The sequence below is a fragment of the Peromyscus maniculatus genome, chromosome 23 (genome assembly GCF_049852395.1).
Source record: "Peromyscus maniculatus bairdii isolate BWxNUB_F1_BW_parent chromosome 23, HU_Pman_BW_mat_3.1, whole genome shotgun sequence".
NCBI lineage: Eukaryota > Metazoa > Chordata > Mammalia > Rodentia > Cricetidae > Peromyscus > Peromyscus maniculatus.
The window spans coordinates 30,553,775-30,578,601 of NC_134874.1; the positions used below are offsets into that span (position 1 = coordinate 30,553,775).

Consider the following 24,827-nt stretch of genomic DNA (forward strand, 5'->3'; position numbering starts at 1 on the left):
ATGATAGAATATATTCTTTAATTTTTCCAAATACAAATAGACTAGATATTGTAATGGTAATTCTTGATTGATAACTGTTTGTTATTTATAATTTTACCATATTAAGGCTAAAACTTCCCTTTTTGATTAGATAGAAAAGGGGAAATACTGGGGGATAGCTTTCTGTACATTGTAAATGTATGTTTTTCCCATTGGTTAATAAATAATCTGCTTTGGCCTATGGCAAGGCATCTTAGAGGCAGGTGGGAAATCGAAGGAGAGAGATAGGAAAGAGAAAGGCAGAGTCTGGAGAGATGCCATCCTGCTGCTCAAGGAGCAAGATGCCAGCAGACCATTAAAGACATGGAACGCCTGGCAAAACACAGATTAATAGAATTGGGTTAATTTAAGATATAAGAGCTGGCTAACAAGAGGCCTGCCATAGACCAAACAGTTTGTAAATAATATTAAGTCTCTTATGGATTATTTTATAGGTGGCTGCAGGACCACAGATATGGGCAGGACTGGAGAAAACTTTGAACTACAAGAAACAGTGTAAGGAATTCTGATTGTAGAAGAAATAGTATCCCCTATGGAAGAGTGAACAGCTTTAATGAAATAACTGGAAACAGGACAATTTAACATGGAAGGATGTAGGCATAATGAGTCAGAAGGGTACCCCAAGGATGTCTAGATGGTTACAAAATGGGAAGAAGAACCAATAAAATATAACCTCTTTTGGAAATATTCTAAGTAAACTCATTACCATTATAAGCTACTTAAAATAAAAAGTAACATTAACTCAGATACAGCCTGACTCAAGGTCATTGTTCTGCATCACAATTTCTAAGATCTCTCTCATATCAATGACCACTTTGTTCAAATTTCCACATTTTTCTCCTCACTCTAATTAAAATGTAAGCTGTTTCAATTTCTATCATATTGACATGAATTTTAAGTTAAATGAGGCAGATCATAGGAAGGGACTTACATCCTAGTGGTAATATGAACTTCCAAGTGTAAGACAATAAAATAAGAAATGAGAACAAAAATATGTCAGTCATATAGAAAAATTGTGTGTCTTGTTCTGAGTTATCCAGGAGACTGTTTACTGAAAAATATTTACACCAGCCCACACATCTATATACACAGTGCTTTGCTCTGTTAATGCTACAAAAAGGAACCAATTATGAGTGTTTTAACACATGAGAAATATATTCTCCCACAAGCCCAAAACATAGAAATTCAAGCTGAAAGTTTCCTTGGTCCTGCTTATACTCTGAACCTCTCAATAAAATTGACTAGGTTTCCCTAACAGTCAGACCATGAAGTCTCAGCAGTTCTGGCTTCCATGTTCTCCATCTTGGCTATTGGTCTTTCTAGTCACATCAAGTCTAACAATAATGATCTTATCCACACTGATCAACTCATAAAAATATACATTTTCAATCAGGAGTCACAGGTATCAGGGCTTAGACACTTAACAGAGTCATCTGGGAGACACAAGTCTAAAGTTTTTTATAACCATTGTCAAGATGAAGAAAGTGCAGGCACCTGTGACAGTCAGTAATTATCATTGTTTTCAGAACTTGCTCCTTTCTTCAGCAGATGAGTATTGATGTATGTGGAAGTGCTCAGGTTGGAAGGTAGTTGGTATATTCAACTTTGCCACTTAGGTTCTATAAAATAGTAGAATGGAACCTAAGTGAAGTTATGGCTAACATGTTAGGTATATTTGCACACGTGAAATTAAATTTACAGTCATGACACTTTCTGCTCCTAAGATAAACTTCATTTAAAGTATTACAAATGAACAGTTTATACATGATGCATGGAGTATATAAGCTATTATTTATGTATTTAGGGCAAATGAAGGGGTGCATTCAATACTTCACATTCAAAGAAAATATAACTAGTGGCTGAATCTTTTCTCTGGATATAGGGAGGGATCAGGATTTTATATTAAATGAATGATTCAACATTGAAAAAACACACAATAGCAAAATAGAACTGAGTTCAAGATGTAAACAGAAAATGTAGTCTCATCATTTATTGAGACATTGATATGAAATTCATGAATTCAGCCTATCAGTTTTCTAGGGTTGGCAAAGAAAACGTTTGGTGTATAGGGAGACATGGAAAAAGTATTGGTATGCAGACATGCAAGATTTGTAGAAAAAGTGTTTTTAGGCTCCTCCAGGCCATTGACAAGTTAGATTGGCACAGTCAATAATTAGTTATAATTAAAGAGCAGGGAGTCTTACTGCTTTTCACTGAGTCAAGTCTGGTTGGGACATTTTCCAGGATGCTTTCTGTCTCAACTCTCTTGACATCCTCCCTTGCAAGGTTTTTGTATTATCCTGAGTCACTGTTTTATGTAACTCTTGTGATAGAGAGCTCTTTCCAATTCTATTGAAGAGGAGTCATTACGGGGGTCTTGATGTTCTGTCCTTTTGAAATCATGGGGCCTGTGGTTAAAGAAGATCCCAAGTGTGTTTTGAAGCTTGTTTTTATCTTGAATGAAGGGTCGCAGATGAGAAGTCTCAGGGAAGAAAATTGTCCAAAATTCTCCATGGAGTGTAGAAGAGGCTTGTCAAAAATATCTGTGATTAGAGTGATGACTTCAGTCACCAAAAATAGTACAAACTCTTGTACTCACAAATACATGTTCTCTATATGTGGCTGCTGAACATGTTGGGATGTGTCCCCCATGCTTACTGTGGTAGACACTTGTATTTTACGATATTCTCTCGGTTGTTCTTTTCTTGCTCCTGCAGACTCTTGTTCCTTTTTCCTCTTTTGATGCTTTTCAGTGCAATTCTGAAGCACTAAGCACTTACATAGTGATGGAAATGTGATAATTGCTGCACTTTTTACACTTTTTAATAAATATTGCATGAAAATATATGATTTCAGATGTGAAGATAAAAAGACAATAGAGTAAGTGCTTTTAAAATTTATTTCTTTTCAAAATTCAGCTTTCATTGTCCTGAATAAATTTGCATTCACATGAATTTAACTTTAATTTCTCATTCTAGCATTCCCTCTCTTGAATTCACAAAACTTTTTTCAGGTGTGTCTTCATGTTCTTTTTTTTCTCTCTCAAAGAAAGAAGGGTATGTATGAATTCATGTTATTTTACACATTTGGTACTCTGAATCTCTCTACATTCCTCTGCCTTGCATTTAGTTGTTCAGTGGTGAGACATTTTTGGGCTTTCTCTGAAGACAAAGTATTTTTTAAAAAGCTGACAGGTTGTTTTGGACAATTTTCAAAGTATAGTTGTTCTCATTGAGAAAAAATAATGCCATTGATTGCTGTGACTACAGAGTCATAGTGATGGTAGATTGACATGGGACTGCCTGTGCTAGCTGATGCTGCTTGGGAAGTCAGAATATGAGAATTTGGTTTTGGGACCTCATCTGTTAAAATGATGTAAAAATGACTTAAAATTTGTCTATAATTTTGATTAGTAATTTAGTTTCTGTCAATTTTGCACTCTTCTCTCCATTTCATTCCATTGTTTCTAATTATTTACAGCTGGTATGGATGTGTTCTGTAAGACACATAGATGTTATTGTTGATCTCTGAGGGTTGTTTCTTAGTTTGATGCCTGTAGGATTAGAGGGCATGACAGACAAATTGGTAGAACTGAGTGGACTGTGATGGATAGAAATGTCTATGTAGGATTTTTGTGATAGATGTAAGATTTATTTATTTTTCATGCAGACATTCTGTAGCTTTAAAATCAACTTATTAAGGTCTGAAATGGAGGAAGATGGCTTGCATTCAATTTAGAACAAAACTCTGTAAAATGGAAATGCAGAAGCAAGGTACAGATAGAAAGTCATCAGATAGACAATTAATGGTGAAGATAAATTTAGGTTCTTGTGATACAATTGTGTTTTTGATGAAACCTGGATGTAGTGCTCAGTCAACAGCCCTGGGAATATAGAGCAGGAAAAATGATCAGGGAGGAAAAGTCAATAATAGATAGACGTACATATTGACAGGTTACTCTGAAATATATACAGCAAAAATGGTGACAGATATCCATTTACAGTAGTGTGTCTATGTGACTATGTGTGGAAAGTGGGTTTCTTTAGTTTTTTTCACTCATACTTGATTTTCCTCACATTATGATTCCATGCACATAGGCCTTTTATTTCTAATAATCATAAGAAAAAGAAGATAAAATGTGTGGCCAGGAATATATTCCATTACAATAATATTTCATTGTCTTAATCTCAATTTTATTTTTCATTTGTGAAGTCCTAATTTAAAAGATTATGAGTAAACACTACACACACACACACACACACACACACACACACACACACACACACACACATATCATGTTATACACACACACACACACACACACACACACACACACACACACACATATATATATATACATATACATATTACAACTTAATAAGCAGATACATATTTATTACTAGGTATATATAGACATTACATGAAAAATATTTTCTTAAAAATAATACTTATTAACTCATATGAGCACAATGACTAGTTTCCTTGTCAGGTATATATTTAAGTTATTTTATGTATTCCCTCTAAGAGACTACAAACATAGATTCTCTCTGCTCATCTGTGAACATCATTTTTTCAAATATACTTAAAAGTAAAGTTGACACTACAAGTCAAAGTGGCATTTGAAAAACACAATTACAAGTTTATATGTTGTTTTCAGAAACTGAACCAAATGCATGCTCCCTCTTATTCTCTGGAGCCATCCTTGTTACTTATCTTCTATGGATCTATGGATTGTAGCATAGTTCTCATTTATAGCTAGTATCCACTTATAAGTGAGTATGTGCCATGTTTGTTTTTCTGGGTCCAGGTTATCTCACTCAGGATGATCTTTTCTAGTTCCATCCACTTGTCAGCAAATTTCATGATGTTATTGTTTTTATCAGCTGAGTAATACTCCATTGTGATAATGTACCATAATTTCTTCAGTCATTGATTGGTTGAAAGGCACCTAAGTTGTTTTCAGTTAATGTTCATTACAAATAAAGCTGCTATGAACATATTTGAACAAGTGCTGTTATGGTACGGTGGAGCATCCTTTGGGTTTATTTCCAGGAGTGGTATAGCTGGTCTTTATCTACATCTATTCATAATTCTCAGAGAAACCAAAATGTTGATTTCCAAAGTTGCTGTACAATTTTGCACTCCCACCATCATTTTTTAGTGTTCTCCTAGCATCGCATTCTCACCAACATGAGCTGTCATTTGAGTTTTTTATCTTAGCCATTCTGACCTGTGTAAGATGAAAGACCAGTGTTCTTTTCATTTGCTTTTGTTTGATGGCTAAGAATCTTGAACATTTCTTTAAGTGATCCTTGGCCATTTGAGTTTCCTCTGTTGAGAATCTCTGCTTAGGTGGTACCCCATGTTTGAATTGGATTATTTTGTTTCTCAATGTCTAGTTTCCTGAGTTTTAATATATTTTGGATATCAGCCCTCTGTCAGAAGTGAAGTTGGTGAAGATCTTTTCCCATTCTGTAGACTGTTGTTTTGTCCTTTTGACAGTGTCTTTTACCTTATAAAAGGTTTTCAGTTTCATAGAGAATATATTCCTTGATAATTTGGACTTCATAATGTTTCTAATTAGATGCCTTCTTTCTAATAAAAATGTTTCATGTTAAAGGACATAACATTTGCTGTGTGGTTATTATAAAAATTCTCATAATATTATGTTCATTTCAAATAGTTTTTATATTTCTTTTTGTGAAAATAAAAATATGAATTACAAGATTGATCAAAAGCTTTCCATTCTTATCTTATTATTTATTTTTCTAATTTATACCCACAGTATACAAACATGAGTATGTCAAATTTTCTATTCCATTTACCTTTATTAGTAATATGAACTGTATGTCATTCAATGTTCCTTGAAATGTCAATGGTTTAAACACCCATTAATTTTTCTAGTCATTCATATTACTCTTTTTACTGAATTTCTAATATATTCTATCTCTTTTGATTTTTTTTAATGGAAATGAAGTGAATTGGAAACATTCAGAAATCCATAATGGACATTTTTGTCCTTTGTCTCTTCTTGATCATGATCTTTGTATCTTGAAACACTATCACCCTACTAAAAATATTGGAAACAATCAATGCTTATTTTTTTTTAGTTTTGCATTTACTTGATGATCAGTGATGTTTAAAATTTTGTAAAGTAGGTTCTAGCCATATGTGTTTTTCTTTGGTATAGGATCTGTTCATGTCATTACCCATTTGTTGGTTGGAGGCATTTCCCCCATAATTTACAACTTCTTTAGTTAATTGAAACATTTTGACACTAGTCCAATATCTAAAGAACAATGTGTTTTCTCCCATTATATGGAATTCTGACGATAGTTTTCTTTGATGTATGGAATATTTTTTCTTTTTTATAGTTGCATTTTCATTTAGTATGCTTCTATCTTATAATATCTGAGGCTGATTTCTGTAATATTGGCATTCTCTTCAGTAGGTTCTTCTCTACACTAATGTTGTAATAATTATTAGTTGTGCATTCTCCTATCACATTCAGTGCTTCATGTTTTAAGCTAAGGACTGTGATAATTTTGAATTAATTCTTATACAAGGTGAAGAATATTGGTCCCTTTTCACTCTACTGTGTGTTGATACCCAGCCTGTCAGCTGCCTTTGTTGTATAGACTGTTTGTCCTTAACTCCTCATTTTCCTCCTTATTTAAAAAATATTTGGCTGTACACTGGGGTGTAAAGATAATTACAACTATCTAGAAATACCAGATAACTCAGTATAATGGTTATCATCAAGAAATTTAATGATAAGTATTTAAAAGTCTGTCGGCAAAGAGAAATCCTTATTTGATGTAGTTGGGCATTAAAATATAGAGATACTCTGGAAATCATTTTGAGCATTGCTCAACTTTAAAATTAGAAATAAAATGACATAAGAAACAGTAATTCCACTTCTGGTTTCATCTCCAGATAACTCAGCATTCAGTCATGGAGTTGTGAGTAATGTTCCTATCATTTTTTGCTTTAATAATTTTGTTCTATTTTGTAATTTAAATACGTTTTTCAATTTCATTTTCTGTTTTTCAGTATAAATTTACATTTATTTCAATATGTTTATGTCAGGGACAAGGATAGCATCTCTAGTTAATGGAAAAATACAGACCCCCAATAAAGTAGGGAAATAGAACATCTTGCGGTCAGGTTGCCTAGCAACAGGACATTGAGTCAGAGCCCTTGGCCTTTTCACCTTGTAAACATCCTGCATAAATACCCTACACAAACATCCTGCAGCTGAGTTAGCTTGCCCCACTCTATGCGTATAACAGCTTCCTGCTCCTCCCACCCTTCAGGAACTACATAAACCTTCCTGGAGAAAAATCAAGTTGCACCTTGATCAGAATCTTGTCTTGGTGTATTCCTTTGTGTCTCCTGCCCCTATCATTCTGTCCTTAGGGTGGTTGAGTTCCTGTTGAAGCCCTGCTGGCCAGGGCATGTTTACGTAACTACATACACATTTCAACAAAATATTAACCATTTCGTCATGATGAAAACATTCTTTTCTATTCTAGGTCTTCATGTGCATAAGTGTGTGTGTGTGTGTGTGTGTGTGTGTGTGTGTGTGTGTGTGTGTGTGTTGAATTTGTGGACAAGATGGTATAGGTTATTGTAACCAGCTTCCAAATTCTATGAATATATTATTTTTTCTATTTTTATTTTTATTCTATACATTAATGTTTATTTTATCTCTGCTCCAGTGTAGTTATTATTGTGTGTATTACAACTCAGTGGATACTTTTTTTAAACTTTGCACATGTTTGCATGTATACATATAGTCCTTTGAATACATTATAAAGAGTATCAAGGTACATCCCAGGGTTAGAAATTTCAAAGCCACATATCTTGATACACATTTGGAATCCAGAATACATAGGTTCTCATGCCAGTGAAGGAATGGAATTGGTAGTGGGGTGATAGCAAGGAGGCAAAAGGCCAAAGTTTCTTTCTCCTGTGTCCTTATATAGGCATCCATCATATATGATCTTCATTAAAGATGTGTCTTCCTGCCTAAAGATCTAGATTAAGGAAGTGAGTAAAATATCAAGATTAAAAGAATGTTTCCCTACCTCTAAGATCAAGACTATATGTAATGAGGTTGATAACAAAGAATAACCATTGCAAGTCCACCCCTTGACAAATGGACTCGCAATCATATATCCTTTTGATGTGATTAATATGCAAATGAACAGACCATGAGACATAGGAGGTTTAACAAATAAATTTACTATGAATTGTGAGAATATTATTTAAATTGAGAAGCTTCAAGTAATGTTTATCCCTTCTCTTTTAAGTTCTCAATGACACCAACTTTCATAATTATAAATTTTCACTATCAGGACACATTGATTCATGAGCCTTACTTATAGAAAATAAGTAAGGTCTTTCTGATAAATGTGCAGTGACCCAGAGATGGTGACACTGAAAATTCTTTACTCAGTATACATGAAGATAATTTATCATTTCATAGGCCTTATAAATATTATCAAGTCATCATCTTTTTCTTTAAAGTTATATTAATTATTAAGATGTCCCTCTCTGGTTATTTTTGTCATTTGAAGGTATTAAGGTACTATTGTTTAACTTAACAGATAGGAAAAAAGTCCCTGTGTTGGATGTTCAAACACATATTTCTTCATTTATTTGTTTTAATGCGGCTTCATTGTTGGAAAATATCATTAATGTTGGGTCTGTGGTTGCAATATAATGAGTGAGAGACCACCAACATCTGTTAAACCAGAAGCAAACTTTATTCCAGAAGAAAATCTAAGAAAGAAATGAAAATCACCAAGGGGAACAAAAGCTTATCAGCTAGTTGAGACCACAACTGGAGTTCACAATTCTGGAGTTGTCTCAAAGGGGGTGGGTTTTAATCCCCTTTTTATAGCAAAAGTAAGCATCATGCATGGGTTGCATGCTAGGAGTCACTTAGAAACATCAGCATGGGATGCATGGTAGAAGCCACATAGAAACAACTATTAAAAGTTAACTTTGGTCCATGAAGTTGTTGGCTCTAAGCAGCAAGGAGGTTAAAAGTTAATCCCTAGCTATTGACAAAGGAGCTGGCTGAAAGAAGAGAGATCCTGTTAGAAGTTAACCTTTCGAGCTGATGACCGCCAGCTCTTATTCGTTTAGGTATACAATTTATATTTCTATATTCCTGGGCTTATAATCATTAAAATATTCATGTCTGTATGTGCATTAATATATGTATGCATATATATACACACACAATCACATTTTAAAGCACAGATATAACTTATTTGCACATAAAGGATGGCAATTTTCCAATATGAATAACATATACTGATTTAGGAACAATAATATCTTAAAAATAATTGATAAATTTAAGGGATATGAACCATATTGTAGAATTAGAGTTGGGGTAAGCATCAAGGAGATATCATTTTGACCAGAACTGTATGATTCCATATGTTTTTGACTTAAAAGTATACATTAAATTTATATTTAGAACCTCAGGTTAGTTATTCCAAAGTAGTATTCAGGAACATACTCATTTCTATTTATTGTAACTATGGGGTCAAGTTGATTAAGTACATATTTTATTTAAGATTGTATTAAGTTTAGTATTACTATGAACAAAATGAACAAGGGCCAAGTCAACAATTTTGCTTTTCAGGAGCATTTACTTGTAATCATTTTTAAATTAAATACATGATGTGAACCACAAACCATGATTTCACATGGACAGTTACACATAATTAATACAAAAGACAAATTCTAATAAACCAAGATTTTATAATGATTGCTTGCTGGGATTAGATTTTTATCTTTTTCATTGCAAAAGGGAAACTTAACAGAGATCTTTAGTAAACATGTTGTTAGTTTTGGCAGAAACAAAAGCAGACATTTAGAGAACAAAGGAGCATGAGAGGCAAAGGACATTTTATCTCAGTTAGAGGAAAATGGGCTTGAACTTGCCAGTCAGAATTAGCAGTGAGACCCAGTAGAGCCTACATGGTTGTGCTTTCCTGGCTACAGCTTGTCTCTCAAGTAGTAATTCATCCTTAGAGTCTTTGCTGAGATCTGTAAATTCATATTATGATCTCTGTAGAAGCTAGTAATTTTATCATTTAATAACCTATTAATATTAAAAACAAAACACAGGTAAAAACATTAAAAAGAACAAAATGAACACAAAAGAATTCTGATACTTTTCCCATAAAATGAGTTTGGGGATTCTACTGGACTCAATGGGACTCATTGGGACCAAGGCATATAATTTTGGCCACCATTTCAGATTATCCCAAGAAGTCACATGGCATATGCTTTTTTTTATGATGTCATTAGTAGGTTAGCTGCCAAGTCACATGGTTGCTTCCATCTTGATGAGGATCTTCAAGTCATGTGTCCAATAATCAAGGTCATATTTTTTGTTCAAGTTGAACTCAGCTGCAGAGTAATGAATTACATCTATCATCAGGGCATTCCAGGTTGTTGTGTAATCCACTTTGTGTGGGAGGTAAGAACACACCGAGGGGATAAAGAATGAGGCAGGCAGATGGTGGAAAATACAGAATCCTAGAACACAGTACCCCAGAGGATTCAAGTCATGACTGTAGGCTGTTAAACTATAGGAAGCTCAGTCATTTTGATTCATTGTATGGCTCTAAAAGGAGAGAGAGATGGCAATGGGAGAAAGGAAAGGTTGTTCAAAAGGATATGCATGGGTGTTGGAAAACCTAACCCCTCCCAGGTTCATATCTAAGATTGCTTTGGGATTGATGCATATGACACAGGCAAACATGGTCTTCATTCAGAAGCATCAGTGGCCCTTATTCAAAAGAACAGAAAGGCTGCAGTCTCCATCTATGTACACACAGAGTGAATGTGGTGAGGGAGCATTTGGGATTTTATAGTACAGAACGGGAGAGCCTTTAAGGATGGAAGTGTCCCTCTCCTGGTTATTTCACTAAAGTATCAAAGAATTATGGGGTATTTGTTTGTGTTTTCCCATACTAGGAATTCCAAGGTTGATATCAGTTCAGGTCAACTTTAATGTCCAAAAAATTTATATATACCCAAGGCTTTTAGATAATTAAACATCTTTTACTATATATTGTGACATTCAAATTATAACCATTACCTTAATGACAAAATTATTATTTGTAGGTATATGACATTGACAGTGTAAAAGCCATGGTACTATATCATCAGATTGTGATCCAGAATTATACTGATAGATAAGACGTGAGTCCCCACAATAAATATTGACAATCCTTCTCTCCAGGTTCAAATTGAGGAGCTACCAGCTTTCTTTGGCCTTCATATTTGCCATTGAGGAGATCAACAGGAACACTCACATTTTACCGAACACATGTCTAGGATTTGAGCTCTATAATGTCAAAAGCAATAAACTGGATATTTTGCAGGAAACTTTTCTTTTCCTTACAGGAATGGGAATAAACATTGCCAATTACACATGTAGAAGGGAGAACAAAGCTGCTGCTTTACTTACAGGAACAGCATGGGAAACATCTGCACGTGTTGGGAGACTGCTGAATCTCTACAAATATCCACAGGTGAGAGACATGGCTGTGAGGAAACAAGAAACCCATATTAAAGTGCAGACATTTCAGGTGTTTTCAAGTGTATAGAAGTGAGGCTGTGACATTTATCTATCAAAGAGACTATATCAGGCATTTGGATATATGTCCTCATATACTTTGCTTGAGATAGAGAAGAGGAAGAGGTTGGAGCCTATAATAGGTGTTCAGAAAACTTTGTGTCTTGTGAGGAATTCTTATAAAGGTCTGCAGAAACAGGATGGGAGTTTAAAACACCATGAGTAGAAGTTAGTCTTTATCAATCCAAAGTGTCACTTTAAGTTTAAGACTATGTTGTGTGTCAATATTTTCCTTCCTGTTTCCTATTTGAAATTTCCTTCAGCTTACTTTTGGGTGATTTGACACTATTCTTAGTGACAGAGGACAGTTTTCTTCTCTCTACCAGACCCACCCAGGGACACATTTCTGTCACATGGCACTGTCATTTTGATGGTTCATTTCAGGTGGACATGGGTGGGACTGGTTCTCATAGATGACCACAATGGGGCTGAGATTCTATCACACGTGAGAGGAGAGATGGATAGGAACAGAGTGTGTATAGCTTTTGTAGAAATGATTTCTAACAACTGGATTGACTCTGGCTACAAATCCAGAACAAGTCATCGGCAGATCTGAAATCATCTGCAAATGTGGTTTTCATTTATGATGTCACTATATCTTTATATGGTATAATACTATACATAAGTATACATTCAATTACTTGGAAAGTCTGGATCATTAAGTCACAGTGGGCTGTATCTACTGATGTTCCTTATTTTGTATTTGATCCATTCCATGGGAGTCTCATTTTTGCACCACACCATTCTGAAATTTCTGATTTTAGGAAGTTTATCCAGACATACAAGCCTTCCAAATACTCAGAAGCCCATATCCTTGCTCTTCTGTGGAACAGATATTTCAATTGCTCTTTTTCTGGACCTAACTGTGAAATTTTGGTTAACTGTCTACCCAATGCTTCCTTGGAAATGTTGCCTGGAAATGCTTTGGAAATTCACATGACTGAAGACAGTTACAACATATATAATTCTGTATATACTGTGGCTCACAGTCTCTATGAGATGACTTTCAAACAAATAGAAGTCCACCATGATGGAAATGGGGAGGTAAATACCTACCCTTGGTAGGCAATTTCTCTTCCTGTATATTTTATCAATAGCCCTTTGTCATACTGTGGTTTTTGAAAAGCCCACAATACATGATACTGTGGCAGGTTTTTATCAGAAATCATCTAAGAGACTGTATGTAATTTATCATCAAGAAGTCTTTGCAGACACATATGGCATGTTCATGATGAATGGGTGGAAATAAAAAGATTTAAATGTGTGTATGTCTTAATTACTTTGTGTTACAATTAACTTTAGAATCTGCTCATGATACTATGCTCAACTGAAACCATATTATCTCTAAGTATATTTCAGAACAGAGATAGGAGAATTAGATCCTAAATGGTCAAATGCTACTAAATCCATATAGTTCAAATTCTAAATCTATGGTTATGCTTCCTAACAGACAATTTTATTACATTTTGTACATAAACACCCCAATTTTTGTACTGAAACTTTGAGTAGATTACTTAAATATTTGGATGTGGGTAGCACTTCAAGACTGTGGACTTTGCTTGAATCAACATTCATAGAGTAAATCTTTTTGTTTGTCTACTTTTTATTGTGTAAGTGTGTGTGAATTCTTTCTTTTGAAATAACAGTCTAGAAATATGTTATATTCATTTTTATTCTTCATCCATTAAAATGTTGATAGCTTGGTATAGATTGCAATTAATGTCAGGGGTTTGGGACAATGAGACCTATTGCTTCATTGGGTTCTGATGAACCTTTCTGGGAATAAATTCATCATAAAATTCTGCATTTCTTTTAGCTTCACCTTTATCTCAAGAATATACATTAAAAAGATGGTGCTGGAAAAATTATGGTTTTGGATTCACAAAGGAAATTAGATGCAGAATATGATATTCTCAACCTCTGGAATTTTTCAGATGGTCTCAGACAAAAGATGAAAGTTGGAACATTTTCTAAAAAATTCCCAGAGGGCCAAGAACTGCTTTTGTGTGACCATTGGATACAGTGGGTGACAGGATTTACAGAGGTGGGCTGGATTTTATCTCATTGTTTTGATCCTTATGTCAATAGACATTTGTTTGTGGATGTAATGATTGTTGGCTCCTTACCCAGTGCCCATGTCCACGCACAAAACTACTGTCATTTGAGAAAGTTTTTGTTGCTTTATACTGAATAATGGGCTTGTTTATTTTTCCATACTGTTTTCTATGGACACCTTTTTCCAGTAATAAATACAGTGTCAACTTATTAAGTTTTCATTCAGGTACTGAAACCACCTGACATGAGCAGTACTTTGACTCCCTGATCAGGAAATATCAGTGCATGATCATTTTGCTTTCAGACACCTGGCAATGTACTGTAGCATGGAGGGCACATATGCATGCGTTAATTACATGTCTTCCTGATAAAAAAGGAAGCAACTTGTCAAACACTAAAAAAAACAAAAACAAAAACAAAAACAAAAAAAAACTAGGATTGCATATCTTACAAATGTAGACTTCATTGTTCACATTTGGTGTGAGCAGTTCATAATAATTCAGTCAATCATGTTGGGAAGAACCTGAGAAAGTGAATCATGTTGTATCTTCAGTCAGGAGGTAGACAGATGTGAACACTCTCTTCAGACACTTTTGTTTCTTTTTTCAGTTCTTCACAACAGCCAATAAGATTGTGCTACCTAATTATAGAATACATCTTCCTATCCAAGTACCCTAATATAAATAATCTCTCATAGAAAACTGTAAGGACTAGTTCATATGGTTATTCTAAATCCTGTCAAATTAACAAATGCAAATTAAGCATGACCACTGGGAAACAAAGATGCTCTCACTCCAGCTGTCATGAAGTGTACAACAAGATCAGGATGGCATTACAGTTGCCCATTTAAACATGTACTCAGTTAGCAAACTTCTTATTTTGCCCAACCACTTACGTTTTCACAATTATTCAGATTTCTATTGTCTTAAGATCATTGTCTAAACACATTGATCTTCATTGGTATACTATATTAAAATTAGAAGCAATGCAGCAAATCAAGATTCTGAAAAAGAATAATTATAAAAACTTGCCATCTCCTTGTTCAATATTGAGAAATAATGTTTTTGTTGCTTTAAAATTATATTCTTCTGAGTATTTTCTTTTCACTATTTAATTCTCAGCTTCCCTCCCTCTGTGTGCAGTGAGAGATGTGTTCCTGGATTCAGAAAATCACCCTAGGAGGGAAAGACTGCCTGCTGCGAAGATTACATTCGTTGTCTAGATAATGAGATTTGCAATGAGACAGGTAAGTGTCAGTGTTATTTGCGTATTTCCCACCTCTTCACAGTGTTCTGAAATGTTTAGGCAGATGTACAAGTTCTGTAATTTAGAGACAAGTCCTGTGATTCTTTCAGTTAGAATTAAAAATATTTTGGTTTATTTTATCATCATTTTAAATGTTGCTCTGGCCAGTGAAACTCATACTTGATTCATGTATTTGATCCAGTATAGCCATTGTTCCTTTCAGAGAACAACTTTACCAATCACAGAGTAATCTGCTTTATTTCACCAAGGCATTTAACACACACACACACACACACACACACACACACATGCATGAACACACACATATCCTATAAATTACTGACTTTCCTTGTATTTTAAATAATATTCAGTTCATAGTTAGCACACATTTATTTAAGGAGTGGATCCTTATGACCTTCATTTGCATAATTTCAGTCATGATTCTATGTTCATCAGATGTGTTCAGAAAGGTCATATTTGATTTACCTGTGGACATATTTAAAAATGTTTTAATTTACATTCTTTTTCATTTTGTTTTATTTGTGAATGTTTTGCTTGTATGCATGTATGTGCACATGTATTGCTTAGTGCACATCAAAGACAGAAGAGGACTTCAGATCTCTTAGAGGTGGAGGAATTGATAGCATTGACCCTCACGTGCATTCTTGCAACAGAAATCAGGTCCTCCTCAGAGTAACAGTATCATGAACCACAGAACCATTTGTCTACTCTCATCTTTTTGATTTCCAATATAAATAACATTCAACATTCCCTTAATGAGTATCATGAGTATCTTTTCTTCCCCTTTTTCCTCCATCACCATGTGAGTCCTAGAAACTTCAAGCCTACTTAACTTCTATGGGGAGGGATATCCTTCAGTAACATAGATATGAAAGATCTAAATCTTGTTGTGGACCATAATATATCCACTAGGGAAGTATGTCAATAACCTATTATGAGAATCTTACATTGAACACAATTGATTTTAAATCAATACTTGCTATGTATCATGAATTTGAATGTAGATTTATATCCCTTCTTTATTAATTTGAATAACATAAGCTAATGAATGTGATAAGTAGTCATTATCTCATTGTATACAATTGACTCTATTTTTATAAAAAGTTAATGAAAGCATTATTAAACGTAGAAGAGATAAATTATGGGACAATGCCTGTGACAACTAGTTGAAATGGCCCATCCCCACTTCCATTAATGATAGTGTTGTGAATAAGCCATGGATAGATGTACACCCTTGTTCTCAGAACAAGGCAGGTCATTGAATTTGAAGGACACTCTTTTCCAGGAATAGGTGGCCAAAGTAGAGGAACCTTATGTTAGAATATATTCAAGGAAGAGAAAATATGCATGAGACAATTGACAACATTGAATGTGAGGAGAACACACAGACACTATGTTGAATATGGAGAGAGAATCTAAGAGGATTCCTCAACCTTAATATTTTTGTTTAATAGGATTCTTCACATATTAATTGGAGTATTTTGAGTAACATATTGTGTTACCTGAACACTCAAATGTTTTGACTTTAGTTCATAAAGATAGAAATTTTCAATTTTTTTGGTTTCTTTTAATTTAAATGCATTTAATTTAATGCCTAATTTAAAATGTGCATATTAAGCCGGGCAGTGGTGGCGTACGCCTTTAATCCCAGCACTCGGGAGGCAGAGCCAGGCAGATCTCTGTGAGTTCGAGGCCAGCCTGGGCTACCAAGTGAGTTCCAGAAAAAGGCGCAAAGCTACACAGAGAAACCCTGTCTCGAAAAAAAAAATGTGCATATTAAGACTGATTCTACAGACAATCAAAGACTTAATATTCATATAGGTGCTTTGTGTACATTGGGAACATGATAAATTCATGCATATGATAATTATATTCATTAATGGAAACTGAAACATCAATATCAAATCCTGCATGGTTGCAGTTTAAGGGGAAACTTTAAAATATTATTAGTAAGAAAGAAGAAAATCAAATATAAATGCTGAATATTTTAAAATAGTGAATCCTATACTTTAAATCCTATAAAATTAGAAGTATCTATATTTAAAAAAATCATATTTAAGTCTCTATAAAATATTTGTCATGACTATGTACCCTGTGTTTTCACTAAAGAATACATGGGGTTGTGGTGATGAATCATTTATGATTTATAAGAAACCAATAGAAGTAAACACATGGGATATGATAGAGACAGAGTTCCTTGAGAGTCTGAGGACAACAGGAAATCATATCTGGAAGAAACAAATAAAATGCTGATAATGGAATAAAACATTCTGTAAACACTAGCAAGAGAATGAATTCAATAGATTTTTAATTAGAATTTTAAACACCAATTAAATAGCAAATTCCACTTTGCAAAAATATGAAAAATTTAAATGAGGTATGAAATGGAAGTATTTTAAAGAAAATATATAATAAATACTTGATACTTCTTTTGAATTTAAAATATAACACAAAAATTAAAAAGGAAAAAGTATCACAAAATTATTCCATGGTCAACTAAATCTAAAACAAGAGTTTTATATCTATCTCTTAAATAGATCTTTTCTCACTGAGAATGATCAAAGAGTTTCACAAGGGAAGTTTTTCCATCTTTCAAGAATCTAATAATTCTCATTCACACAAGTACCATCAGAGAATAAACACATTGGAGTATTCTTTGGAATTAGGTACATTTTGATATTAGGATTGAGAAAAACATTAGAAGAAAGAAATTTCAAAGCACATAATCTTATACATAACTCGCATGAAAAAGTCACATAAGAGAATTCAGAAGGAGGTGATTCTATGATCAGTTAGGTTTCTGTAATTTAATTCAATAATTTATGGAAACTATAAAGAACAAATACAAATGATCACTTAATTAAAAATACATAGAATTATAACCATGAAAAGGATAGATTTGTTCACTTTGTGTCCAACAAAGAAGATAGACATTATCAATGTGGAATAATTGATTAGAGAGCATTTGGAAATTTTCACTATTGAGCACTGATTCACTTGAGTCTTGAACAACAAAGAAAATGTGGGCAAATGCCAGAGAGCTGATGCTGTGAATTTGCTTGAGATAAAAGGGGACCTGAGCAGAGACTCACAATAACTTTAATTCCCGAGTAGATATGGATCATTGTGTGAAGTGTACAGAAATTCATTATTCAAACATAGAGCAGAACCACTGCCTCCAGAAAGCAGTGACCTTTCTGTCCTATGAAGACCCTTTGGGGACGGCACTCACCTACTTGGCCCTGGGCTTCTCTGCACTAACAGCTGAGCTGGTGTTTTTGGTGTCTTTGTGAAGTACCACCACACTCCCATTGTCAAGGCCAGTAACCAGGCTCTCACTTACATCCTGCTTATCACTCTGATCTTCTGTTTTCTCTGTCCATTGCTCTTCATTGGCCATCCCAACACAGCCACCTGTATACTGAAGCAGAGCACATTTGCAGTTTTTTTCACACTGGCTCTCTCCACAGTCTTGGCTAAATCTATTATTGTGGTTCTAGCTTTCAATATCACAGTTCCAGGGAGACTGATAAGGTGGATAGTGATATCAAGGGCTACTAATCTGTTGGGGATGGACTCCGGACAGCTGTGTCTTGAACCTGTGTAACCTTCCACGATTTATCAAGCCTCATGTAAATAGGAGGCTTTTAGTCTAACCTAGGAATGTACGATTAATAAACTTCTTGGAGCCTGTACTAAATCAGCTAGCTGCAGGGGCCTGGGACCAAAGTGACCTCCTGCTGACCCTCCCTTAGGAATTTTCTTTGTCCTCTCCTCACTCCTCCTGCTCCCCCTCCCTACCTGAAGCCCTGGTTATAAGCTCTAACACCCAGTCAATAAACGAGACCTTGACGCAACTCAGACTGACTCTGTCTTTCTTCACGTGCTTGGTCTCCTTTCCCTCTTGCCCCCCATTGATTCACAGGTGGTCCCTCCTCGAGACCCTCGAATAACCTGGCCTGCTGGACGGGTCAAGTGGCGCCCGAACGTGGGGCTCGAGGCATGGCGGCTCACTATTGGATGGCAAAGAGAAAACGGGGTCTGGCCAGACTCACTAGGGTAGAGGTGCCCCAACAGCATCACTCGTGCGCCGTGGGCAACCTTGAGGTAAGTGCCGTTCATCAATCAATGGGTAAAGTACTCTCTAAAGAGGCTCTCTTCATTAAGGAAATGAAGATTTCAGGGAGAGGGGAATAAGAGTCAAAAACAAAGAAAGAAAAAAAGATTTAATTAAGTTTTTCTGTTTCGTGGAAGAAAAATGTCCCTGGCTGGTTATTAATGGCCCGGGCATCCACCCTTTGATGTGGAATAAAGTTGGAAAGGATATCAATAACTTGCTTAAGGACGGAGAGTACGTCCCCGATGCATTCTTTAGTTTCTATGGAGTAATCAGAGATGTTTTAAAGGATTCAAAAAGGATAGTAGGGTGCCACATCTTCTGGCACTTGCTGAGGACCTATTAAACGATGTGTCCATCCCAGAAGATGGTAAGAGTGAGGTTGTCACAAATCACATTGAACAAAAGACCAAAAGACCCACCGGGACCCTCAAGGGTCCAGAGGTTTATTGACATCTACCGGTAAGAGCGCTCTCTGTCTTGTCTCTGTCTCTGTCTTGTCTCGTTAAGTTTTGTGCCAGTCGACTGATTTGTACTTTGCAGGCTCTCACTGGGACAGACGTGTCCGGACAGTGATCCTGGGAGGGAAAGAGAGACGTCTCATTCCCTGATTTGGGCAAGGGACCCCCTAGTCCCGAGCCATTTGGGGCCACCTCAGAGGTGACCATTTGATTTTAGGAGTCTCCTCCAGGGAGTGCTCAGGAGAGGAGCATCTTTGGGTACCTTTCCCCATGTTGGGAGGAAGTGCCACTTTGTATTTTGTTCCGGGAAATTGTTAGAGCCATTTTGTGGGGTTTTTTTTGTATGTTTTATTGTGGTCATTGTTACTTTACACTCTGTTTCTCTTCCAAGAAATAAGGTGCATGTCTGACTAACAGGGATGTGAAAGCCCCCTGATGTCTGTTTGATCAAGGACAGAGATCCTCGAGTCTGGATTGTTTTTGGTATGATTGAGCCTGGAGGGTCACTCTCCACAGAGCACATCAGGCTGTCATTGTTCTTGGAGCTTTGTTGGTTGTCTCGTTGGGGCAAAGTTTTTTTTTTTCATGTGCCCTTTGTCTTGTGTGTAGTGTGTTAACTGTTCTCATTGTTGACTTGACTGTGACAGACGCTATGGGACAGTCCCCTTCTCCACTAGACCTTTGCCTAGCCCACCAGAAGGATGTGCGAGCCACAATCGAAGGGCTTGCTTGCTGTGAGTGAGGCCATCATCATCTCAGTGCTGATGTGCCGGTACTTGGATTGTCTGTGCAAATGTCATCTGTTTCTGCTACTCACCTCCCTTATTTTCCTGGGGAAAAGGAGAGAGAGAGACACAGCGAGGGCCACCTCCCTCCCTCCCTAGCTCTCTTGCTATCAGGACTGCAGGCAGCTGGCTGCTCTCACGAAGGTGGGGGTGTGTGCTCTGGGTACAGGCGGGCTAAGATTCTCATGTCCTGCTCTGGACAGGGCAATGGCTGCCTGCAACTGACAAAACTGTGTGAACACTGAACAGAAAATCTGACTTTAGTCAGAGGAGTTAACAAAAACTTTTTTTTCAGGAACACTGGCAGCCAAGGACATACTTTATGACCACTGCTCCCCCTCCCTTCCTTTACTGTGATAACTTCAAGGTCTCTTCTGCCAGCTAGGAATTTCTCTTGTTAACCCTTCTCTGTCCTGATTGTGAAACCTCAGTAACCCTCCCCCCCACACACACACTTTATCTCCTACAGACAAAGAGAAGTTAAAACCAGGATTCTTAAATGTAGATAAGAACTTAGACGCCTTTTTCCAGGTGGCTTTATCAACTACAGAAACTTAAGAAAACACAGAGTTAGGATATATGACCATCTGGCAGAGACTAAGTGGTCATAAAACATCCCAAACTCCCCAAGCCCCGGGGACAGCTCATAAAACCCCTAAACACGGTTGCTAAACAAATGAGAAATAAAGATAACATGAAAAACTACTGATATGAACCTAAAGAGGGACACGGGCTGTGGGAGATAAATTATGTGGTCTGTATTAGCTTCACAAAGAAAGACATGTGCTCCTTCCAACCTCCCTGCTGTGTGTGAGAGGTTTGGAACTAGCCCCCCTGACGAGGCTTGTAAACTTCATTTGTATAAACCTTGCTTTTGCATTCTGTACCTGAGGTCTCCAGTGGCTTCTTTGGGGACATGATCTGGGCATAACACTGATATTGCTTAATAAAGAAATGTTAAATTACCAGTTCAAGATACTGGGGAAATTATGCTTTTGTTTTCACAGGAAAAATAAAAATTTACATGGGTTTAGGTCATTTGAGTTCAATGTGTTACAAATACTTGCCATCATTTAAGAAAATTGGTTTCAAATTATTATTGGTTAAAATAAAAGTTTAAATAAATGATTTTTTGACTTGAGGAAGCAGTTTAAGATGTAAAAATTTAAAGGCTTAAGCATGTCATGAGGGTTTGAAAAAAAATATAATGAAACTTTAAGGTCTAACTTTAAAGTTTAAGTAAACATGTTTCAGATTTCTTTCTCTTGCTATTCTGCTGTTACATGGAGACTCCAAAGGGTCATAGTTTTAAAAATGTCTGTCTATTCTGCAGGTATGAATGAAAATGTGGCCCAATCCATTGACCCCATAAGAATACAGTTTCCTGAGGCCTATATTATCCACTATATGGATGATTTGCTGATCGCCACTGAGACAATGGAAAGGACACATTTAGTAGCACAAAATTTGGTACAGGCCTTACAAGGTAGAGGGTTTCATATCGTCCCGGAAAAAATTCAAACACAATTTCCCTTTCTGTTTCTGGGGTTTGAACTTCATCCTGAGCTTCTCTATACCCAAAAGATTCAAATCAGAAGAGATACTCTGCTCTGCCTCAATGATTTTCAAAAGCTATTGGGCGACATCCAATGGTTAAGGCCTTACCTAAAAATGACAAAAGGAGACGTACGCCCTCTTGAAGATATCCTTAAAGGTGATCCCGACCCTCTCTCTCCCCGGCACCTCACTGCGGAGGCGGAAAGGGTACTCGAGAAAGTAGAATTAGCCATCACCCGGCAACACATCGGGTTTTTCTCTCCTACCTTACCCCTGCATTTAGTGGTCTTCTCCACCGAGTTTGCCCCTACTGGCCTGTTGTGTCAAGAGTCTGTACCCTTGCTTTGGGTACACTTCCCGGTTGCTAAAAGGAAAGTCCTTCCCTTATATCCCCTGTTAGTGTGTCAATTGGTGATGTTGGGGATAAGAACCTCCACTAGATATTTTGGGAGGGAGCCTGATGTTACCATTATCCCATATGATAAAGAGAACCTGGAATGGCTGTCCACCCATCACCCGGAATGGGCTACGCTTGCTTGCTCCTACACAGGAAAATTTGATACCCAGATGCCTAGTGATAAGTTGTTACAGTATTTTTCCTTTACCCCTTTTCTTTTTCTTAAAAATACTAAGCTAAAACCAATCTCTAATGCCTGCACGGTATTTATAGATGGGTCAATAAACGGCCAGGCTGCCTATGTCTATAACCAACAAAAAAGAGTCATAAAAACACCCTTTAATTCGGCTCAATTAGTGGAGCTTTACGCTGCCCTGGCAGTGTTTGAAGCATTTGAGACACGTCCCCTTAACCTATATTCGGACAGCCGATATGTGGTGGGAGCTTTGCAAGTTTTAGAAATGGTGCCGGTGATCCAGCCCCACACTCCAACTTTCAAAATGTTCTCAAAGATACAAAAGCTGATCCGACAGAGGTCACTCCCCTTTTTTATTGGCCACATTCGTGCCCATACGGGCTTGCCTGGACCCTTAGCACTGGGGAACGAACTTGCGGATGCCGCTACACGGACCCCCCTGATCTTGCTTTTAGTGCAAGACCAGATCACAGCCGCCCACGAAGCTCACCGATTACACCACCTTAATGCCCAGACATTGAGACAAAGGTACTCGATCACTAGAGAACAGGCTAGGGAAATTGTCAAAAGCTGTAAAAATTGTCTGATATTTCTGCCTGAGCCCCATTATGGGGTAAATCCTAGGGGACTTGTTCCAGGACAGATTTGGCAGATGGACGTCACCCATGTCACTTCCTTTGGAAAATTAAAATACATACATGTCACTACCGATACCTTCAGTGGGCTTATCAGCGCCTCTGCTCATAGCGGAGAGGCCACTAAGGACGTCATCAATCATATGCTACACGTTTTTACTGTGCTAGGACAACCAAAATGCATAAAAACTGATAATGGCCCGGGGTATACCAGCAATAGGTTTAAACAATTCTGCTTACAATTAGGGATAAAGCATGTCACTGGGATACCCTATAATCCGCAGGGACAAGGCATTATAGAACGGGCTCACCAAACCCTAAAAAATACCATCAATAAACTCAGCTCTCAGGAAACCTTGTTCCCTATCAAGGGAAACCAAAAGATGTTGCTTGCCCATCCCCTCTTTGTGTTAAACTTCCTAACTTTGGATGGCTTGGGAAAATCTGCAGCCGAACGACACTGGCACCCAGAGACCAGCCAGGGAAACGCCCAGGTCCTTTGGAAAGATCCCATCACTGGAAAATGGGGCGGCCCGGACCCAGTATTAATCTGGGGAAAAGGGTCCTCATGCATCTATGACTCCAAGGAAAATGGAGCCCGCTGGTTACCAACAAGATTGATTAAACCCTACTCTACAAAAAATGCCCCATAATGATACCATTGCCTGGTGTCTATGTTAAATATAGTGGCTGTCTTTTTCCTCTGATCCTCAGATAAATTGTATTGGGGGACATAGTATATTGGAGGACATACTATATCACCACAATGGGCTAGATATGTGTCGTGTGCTTGATATATTCTGGAGTCATCAAAATGATGGCATTCAACTAAGAAAGAACACATCTATTTACATAGGAAGGGTTACTGATGACTTCAATAACATGAAGAGTTTCTGAGTTATGCATGATACTATGTGATACAGAAGCCACAATACATTTTTGCACTGATGGAAGGCAGAAATCTATGACAAATGAAATCTTTGAGGTATGGAACTGTGGAGGATTAGCTTCACCATGAGAACCTCACTGCTTTCACAGCCCATTCAGCAGTGAGTATATCAGTAGGAATAAAGCTGTAGATAAGGTATTTATCATATGGTCAGTAAACCAAGTATAGAAATAAAAAAATGTGGATAAATAAGCCAATTATTGACCCTGGGCTCCATACACCTATACTACCATAATGGCTACAAGGAGTAAGTCACTTCTCATCACAGAAGTGAAGAAATGGAAATCTACTCCCTCAAGCCTTTTTCTCCTTGAATTTAATTAGAGTATTTGGATCTGAACAGGCTAGATTCCATGGCTGTCTACTGTGACCACACGACACAACAAACAGTATTATCCTGAGGTGATACATTGTGTACCCTAATAAATTTGCCTGAGGATCACAGGACAGAACCAGTAACTAGTCTAGGCATAGAGGTCAGGCAGTGGTGGCACACACCTTTAATCCCAGCACTTGAGATCCCATGCCTTTTCTTGTGAATCACACACACATTTAATCCCAGGAAGTTATATGGCAAGGCAGAGAAAGGTATATAAGGTGTGAGGCAATAGGAACTCACTCTCTTTAGGCTGAGAATTTTGTAGAGGTAATAACTAGTGGCTCGCTGTTCTGCTTCTCTGATATTTCAGCTTTCACCCTCAT

At 36.8% G+C, this 24,827-nt stretch overlaps 1 pseudogene; it reads left to right on the forward strand.

The window, feature by feature from the left end:
* LOC143270403 (vomeronasal type-2 receptor 116-like) overlaps positions 1 to 24,827 on the forward strand; it is a 74,777-nt pseudogene that overhangs the window by 43,595 nt on the left and 6,355 nt on the right.